This window comes from Platalea leucorodia (genome assembly GCF_965183815.1).
Source record: "Platalea leucorodia genome assembly, chromosome: 4".
In the NCBI taxonomy this organism is placed as follows: Eukaryota; Metazoa; Chordata; class Aves; order Pelecaniformes; family Threskiornithidae; genus Platalea; species Platalea leucorodia.
Window position 1 is genome coordinate 113,966,768 of NC_138826.1, and position 6,631 is coordinate 113,973,398.

The window sequence follows — 6,631 nt, forward strand, 5'->3', positions numbered from 1 at the left end:
AAAATCAAAGTACCTAATCAAGAAGATAATTGCAAAAGTAGTTGTAAAGGCGTTGATATCCTTCGGTCTTATTCTTTGATATGTCTGTTGGTTAGCATTGTTTTGTGGATAAAAAAGAATGCTTGACATTAAACTTTTTTCTACTAAGGAGTTGTGGATGAAGCCCCAAACAGAAGTTCCCAATTCCCTGTCTAAATGTAGTCAGTTCTCTGCAACTGATTTACTTACAGTAACTGCCATTTGGTGTCTGTAGTAATGAAGTGATTTGTAAACAGTGAACGTTTCATTGTGTTCTCTTTGGTGTTTGTTTCTATTGCGGGTCATGTTTGTATCTTCTGATAAAGTTGTATCTACACCAGCAACGTTATAATGCCCCTATAGCCCTAAACTGTCTATTATCATAAATAAAATGCTTCACTTTATGGTGAACCAAGCTAAAGATCCATGCTTCAATAAAAATAATGTCAACAAACAATTCTGACGTTAGACTTTTCAAGCCATGCAGGCTTTCCATGAAATCATAAACCAAGTTCTTTTACTAAATACCTAGATTCTAATGCAAACATCGGTGGTATTTTTTAATATTTAGTAGATCATGCTTAACAGCACTTGGCAAATAACACAAACCAAGAGGTCTTCCCAGTCCCACTTGTACGCATAACTTCGTCGTTGGAACAGGTCCTGGTGCAAGGAATGAAACGATGAAATGGGACCACAGACCAGTACACGCTCTCGCTTGCCTTTATCTGCAAACCCAATGTGCAGTGTGCAAATCGGCGTTTCCAAGCTCCGAGGACTGCAGTGCAGCACATAAGGAACGCAGTTCAAAACAAGAAGTTGCTAATTCTTAGAATCATAGAATCATTTTGGTTGGAAAAGACCCTTAAGATCATTGAGTCCAACCATTAACCCAGCACTGCCAAGGCCACCACTAAACCATGGCCCTAAGCACCACATCTACCCGTCTTTTAAATACCTCCAGGGATGGGGACTCAACCACTTCCCTGGGCAGCCTGTTCCAGTGCCTGACTGCCCTTTCAGTGAAGAAGTTTTTTCTAATATCCAATCTAAACCTCCCCTGGCGCAGCTTGAGGCCGTTTCCTCTCATCCTATCCCTTGTTACCTGGGAGAAGAGACCGTTGTAGAGAGCAATAAGGTCTCCCCTCAGCCTCCTCTTCTCCAGACTGAACAACCTCAGCTCCCTCAGCCGCTCCTCATCAGAGAGAAGTATCATATATATGTGCTGTGCTCTTACATCATGCACATCTGCTGCTGGCACCATACTGGTCTGAACCAGAATGGTGTTTATTACACATCCATGCTCAGCCACCTAAAATGTGTTTAATTTTTAAGAGGTTTTTCATCACAGGTACCTGAGCAGTGCAGGAAAAAAAGAGGTCATTCAGTGACCAACTAGTCAAAACCTTGGCTTGGTCAAAATTACACAACAGACCTTTGACAGACCTGGAAACTTCCTCCAACAGCCCGGCCTCCTGCAGCTGCGAACTCGCCTGTACTGTTCCGGAGAATGGGGTGTGCACTCTCAATCCTTGAAAGAAGATAAAGGGTCTATTCAGAGAAAGACCAGGAAGAAAAAAATGAGGTTACTAAAGAATATAATAACCTAACGCTTGGGCAAGAGATGTTAAAATATTGTAATAAAAGTTTCGCCCATTGAACAAACAAAAATGCAAGATATAAACACTCCTATTTTTAAAGATAATTTTATTTGCCCTAATATGTCAATCGATGGGTGATATTTCAATCTAAAATGTGTGTGCAGCTAGTGTGTTGCTAGGGAACTGATTTATTTTAAAGACTTCAGATACAATGAGGCACTTAATCTGACTTCTCTTTTCAGGTAAGAGACCAGCATAATCAGGGAAGCTGCTCTTCACAATTGTATTTATTTCCTTTGAATAATGTATGTAATTATGACTACCGAGGAATCCCGCAAGGCATTTCACCAGAACTCATTACAAACTGGGTGCAGGCTTTTCTCAAGAAATCACCCCCGCTGGTGGTTTCCCAAGTGATGTTGCCATTCGCCCTTTCCAGATACCAGGAAGTTCTTCCTCACATTTTTTCCATTCCTACAACACACAAGGTAGCGTGCACACACTGCACGCTCAGTGTATACACTGTTTTATTTTTCCTCCCATATGACTGAAAACAATGAGTCATCTGACATTAAATAGTTGTTAAAATAGCAAGGGTGACACAGCACATTATCAATGGCAATAAAACAGTGACAGTGCTATAAAATGTACTAATAAGCTTATCTACTGGTATAAAACTTTGGCAGGCGTAACTATGAAGTAACTACCTCATTTCTCCTATCAGTTCGCTAACCCATGTTCCAGTAGAATAAGGAGAACATAAGAGAAACGAAATAATACAAGAAAACGAAGCTCTGACCTGCTGGAGTTCCTGCAACAACCAAAACCTGAGCTTCTCATCATTTTGCCTCAATGTTCTTCTCTTGAGCTCGCCCTGTCCACAGGTGGTAACATTGCCTTAGTGAGGGGAAATGAGAGTAGCACAAGCATTTTGAAGGACCGAACCAGGCTTTGCATGAACTTGACAATTTAGAGAAATGAGTAGAAATAACACAGCAAATCCCTCAAGGACAAGACATTGTCAAAGACCAAGGTACCAACACACAAAGTGGGTAAATATCTTGCTAGGCAGCAAAACTGTAGGAAAAGAATCAACAGCATAAAGCAGTTTAAAAAATGCCATTTTGCATTATATTGATAGAAGCATTTATGGTAAAACACAGTAAATATATATACGGCTGTCAGTGCTGGTAAAGTAGATGGCAGTTGTCAGCTGTTGAGCCCTTCACTTAAACACAGATGTAAACAAGTTGGAGAGATTGCAGAGTACAGCAGCAAAAACAAGACCCTTGAACCCACCAGCTTCCAAGTAGAGAGAGTTGGTTTGTTTAGTCTAGAAAGGAAAACATTTGGAAAGAGACATGACAACAGCCATAAACATGGATCTATGTTTTATGTACTTGCTAAACCGTCAGGGCAAATGTCGCGGGGGCATCGCCTCATCATTTATGCGTCAGTGGGGAACGGGGTTTGGTTGTTATCCAAGCAGGAAGCCGGTGCGAGGCTCTGTAAGCCCCACCGATGGATGCACAAAGGGCCACGCGCGAGCAGCAAGGTACAACAGATAAACCCCGCTCAATTCAGCTCTGTAGCGAGGCTTAACTAAACGTGACTCAACACTGGAGTAACAGGAACAAGCTAGCTGTAGAGGGGAGCTACCTTAATCCCGAGCTGGTGAGGGAGCCTCAAAACCAAATGCGATCAGCAAAAGGGCTTGCCTACCTTAAGCACGGCCCTAAAGAGCTCTTCAAGGGCCGTTGGCAATCTGGAGGAGCTGAGACCATGCGACCACTTGCAGCACGTCTCCTGTGAAGAAGCAGATGGAGCACCTACCATCCACAGGTGGTGGATCTGCTCCTGGAAGAACTGAAAATGAGATATGAGGCTGCAAAAGTCATATGGGTGACACGTGGACAACTGCCTAGTGTTCTCCTGTGTTACTGATGTTTTATGACTGCTGCTTTTTTCTTCCCCATGTCTTCTCGATTCAGCTGAAGGGACCGACCTGGCAGCAAGCCTAAGGACTTAGGCCCCTGCATGGCTAATTATCACAGAGCCTTACGGGGAGAGTTTGAGCCCACACCCAGCAAGGAGGGACCCAGTAAAAATGGTGTTCCAGGGATGGAGGAGTACTTTGAATCTGAATTTCTTTTGAAAGAAAACAAGTTTGTTAAGCTTCTTTAGGGAAAAAAAAAAAAAAAAAAAGAGGATGTGGTTGTGCTTTTTAGCTGTGCTGCTCAGGGGAGATCTGTGAAAGAGTTGGTGGCAAAGAAGCAATTTCAGAGGGCTCGACTGCTTCCCCGATTGCCTCTGTGCCAAAGGCAGGACCGTGGGAGGTGCTGGGCAGCCACAGGTGTCTGGGCCGCTTCTGCGTTAGGAGGCTATTGCCGATACCCCGCGAGCTGGCTGACAGCCCCCGCTCCCTCCTGCCCTGCACACCGACCGCGCGCACGCACACCAGCCTTCTGCTGGTACCGTATCGCTCCGGGTGTGCTAGAAACAGCACGTGCAAAGCCATTCAGCTGGTTTGTGTTCCTGACGGGACACCCAACCTAGCTCATTTAAAATTACACCCTTCTCAAGGGACATTTTAAAGGATTTGAGTTCAAACGCTTTCAAGGAACTGCTCATGGTAAAAAGGAAAATGTCCTAATGTTTGGGCCTCTGCTAGAATAATTGTGCTGTTATGGACAATAATAAAGCTTGACATGACTAATGTATCTGTATAGGATGTGGGTAGTAACTAATTAACAGGAGCAATTTGAGAACCAAGCCACCTGCCACTGAAATCAGTGGGAAAACCCCTGTAAATCTAAACACATTTCAGTTCAATCTGGAAATGCCCACCTCGACTTTACTAACTCGGCTGGTTTGACCCGTCCTAGGCCTGGCATAAGACTCCACGGTCAAATATATTCAGGGATTTTTTCTGCCTTAGAAAGTTGTTTCATTATTAGAAGAACTCTGAGCGTAGTTAGGGATCGTCTGGGAGCGACCCAGTCGATGGAGCCCGTCTGCCGCAGTTTGCTAATTTGGGACGTCCATGCCCATGAGACAACCAGAAGCGTCAGCAGTCTCCGCACTCCCCGGTCCCTCAGCTAGCTCCTGTGCCCATGCTCACCATCAGCGGGTGTCTGAGGGAGCTGAGGACGAAACAGCCCAACAACGGGAGCTCTGACCGGCTGTGAGCGCTGGATCTGGCCTTCGATGGTGCCTCACAGCTTTCCTTATGCTGCTGGAGAGCAACGGCTCCTGCTGCTCCGTCCCCTCTGAGCCAGGCGAGCCCTCCAAGCTCACGCTGGGCTCTGTCATCACACAGCTCCAGTGGTGTCTGTGCCATTAACTAATTCCCCCAATTATCCTCCGCAGGAATTTTTTTTAGTCTCTCCAATTGTCCATATTGTTTATTCTGTATTAACTTCCCCTCCCTTCTTTTGTTTTGACCAAAAATCCTCTCTTCATCTTGTTCCTACTGAGTTCAGCACTATATTAATCCCTGCCCTTCTCTCAGAGCTGAAGAACTGAAGCATCTTTTACCATTTTAGACAATGCTGGAAAGAAGCAATAAAAAGAACTATAACCTTCCCAGTGGGTCACACTAAAATGCACACAAGAAATTAAAACCAGCTTCAGTTCATGGATTTAAATGCAACCATTGACACAATTAGTGTAACATAATCCGCAGTGTGGATTACTGTAACATTCAAAATGATTTATACCTTTGTGGATTTTTTAGCAGGAAATCTGCTATTCCCGTGTTTGTTTCAGGCTTTCTCCTCTCCCTCCTCTTTGTGCGGGGTGCGTAAGCACAGCTCTCTGTGGCCTGTTGCTGCAGTACATGCTTTACTGGTAATAAAGCATTTCAGAATTTCGGTACACCAGTGGTGACTCAACACATTCATGAGCTCATTATCTCTAACATAAGCTACAGATGCCCACGTTCAGAAAAAAATAGCTTTTTGGATAAATAAATATGCATCAAAAAAGATGTCTCTCCCAAAGTATCTCCATTTACCCAGTTCTGTATAACACTGGCATCCAGCACCGTTCCACATGAAGTCTGATGTATGTGGCGTATCTAATACATCACTCCGAAATTGTTCATCAAAATGCCTTTTTGTTACAGCCTATTTTGGATAAAACCAGTTATAACAAACCTCTTATTTAAAATGCAACTTTTGAAATGTTTTGACCTTGCAATTTCTTAGTTTGACAACACTGAAATTTAAAGTACTGTATTTCAGCTTGAATTAATTTCAATTTTATTTAAGTTATTCTTAAACTCTAGCAAGGGCTAACATGTCAAGGAATCATTTTAAGGTTTTCAAAATAATACATTCTAGTAGACACCAGTTTTACATTTTTTTTCATGGTCTCAGTGCATAAGAATTTAAAAATGTTTTTTTCCTACCAGTTCTAGATACAAAACCAAATCTCTGAGAATCTGAGAGGTGGGAAAACATTTTCTCCTGGGCAAAAGAGAGAGCTATTGTTATGCTGGAAAACATTTATAAATCAAGGACTGAAAGGTGAGATCTGTGAAAATATTTCACTATCAATTCCTGTGTATTCCCAAGGAAATTGATACCTACGTATTCTTCGCATCCCTAGATAAATAAGAAACCACGCCCAGTCACTTGTGAGACCAACCGCTCCGAGGCCCAGGCTAAGTGTGTTCCTCAGACAGCAGAGGTGGCAAAAACACTCTCCTCATTATAAAAGAAGAAAAATAATTGTAAGTCAGTCTCTTGAAGTGTTCAATCAACACGAAGTCCTTCAGAAATTTGTATTTTTACATTCACTTACATGACTGGCACATGTCTGAACTGGGGTTGTTTAGCCTGGAGGAGGCTGAGGGGAGACCTTATCGCTCTCTCCAACTACCTGAAAGGAGGCTGTAGCCAGGTGGGGGTCGGTCTCTTCTCCCTAGTAACAAGGGATAGGACAAGAGGAAGCGGCCTCAAGTTGCACCAGGGGAGGTTTAGATTAGATATTAGGAAAAACTTCTTCAC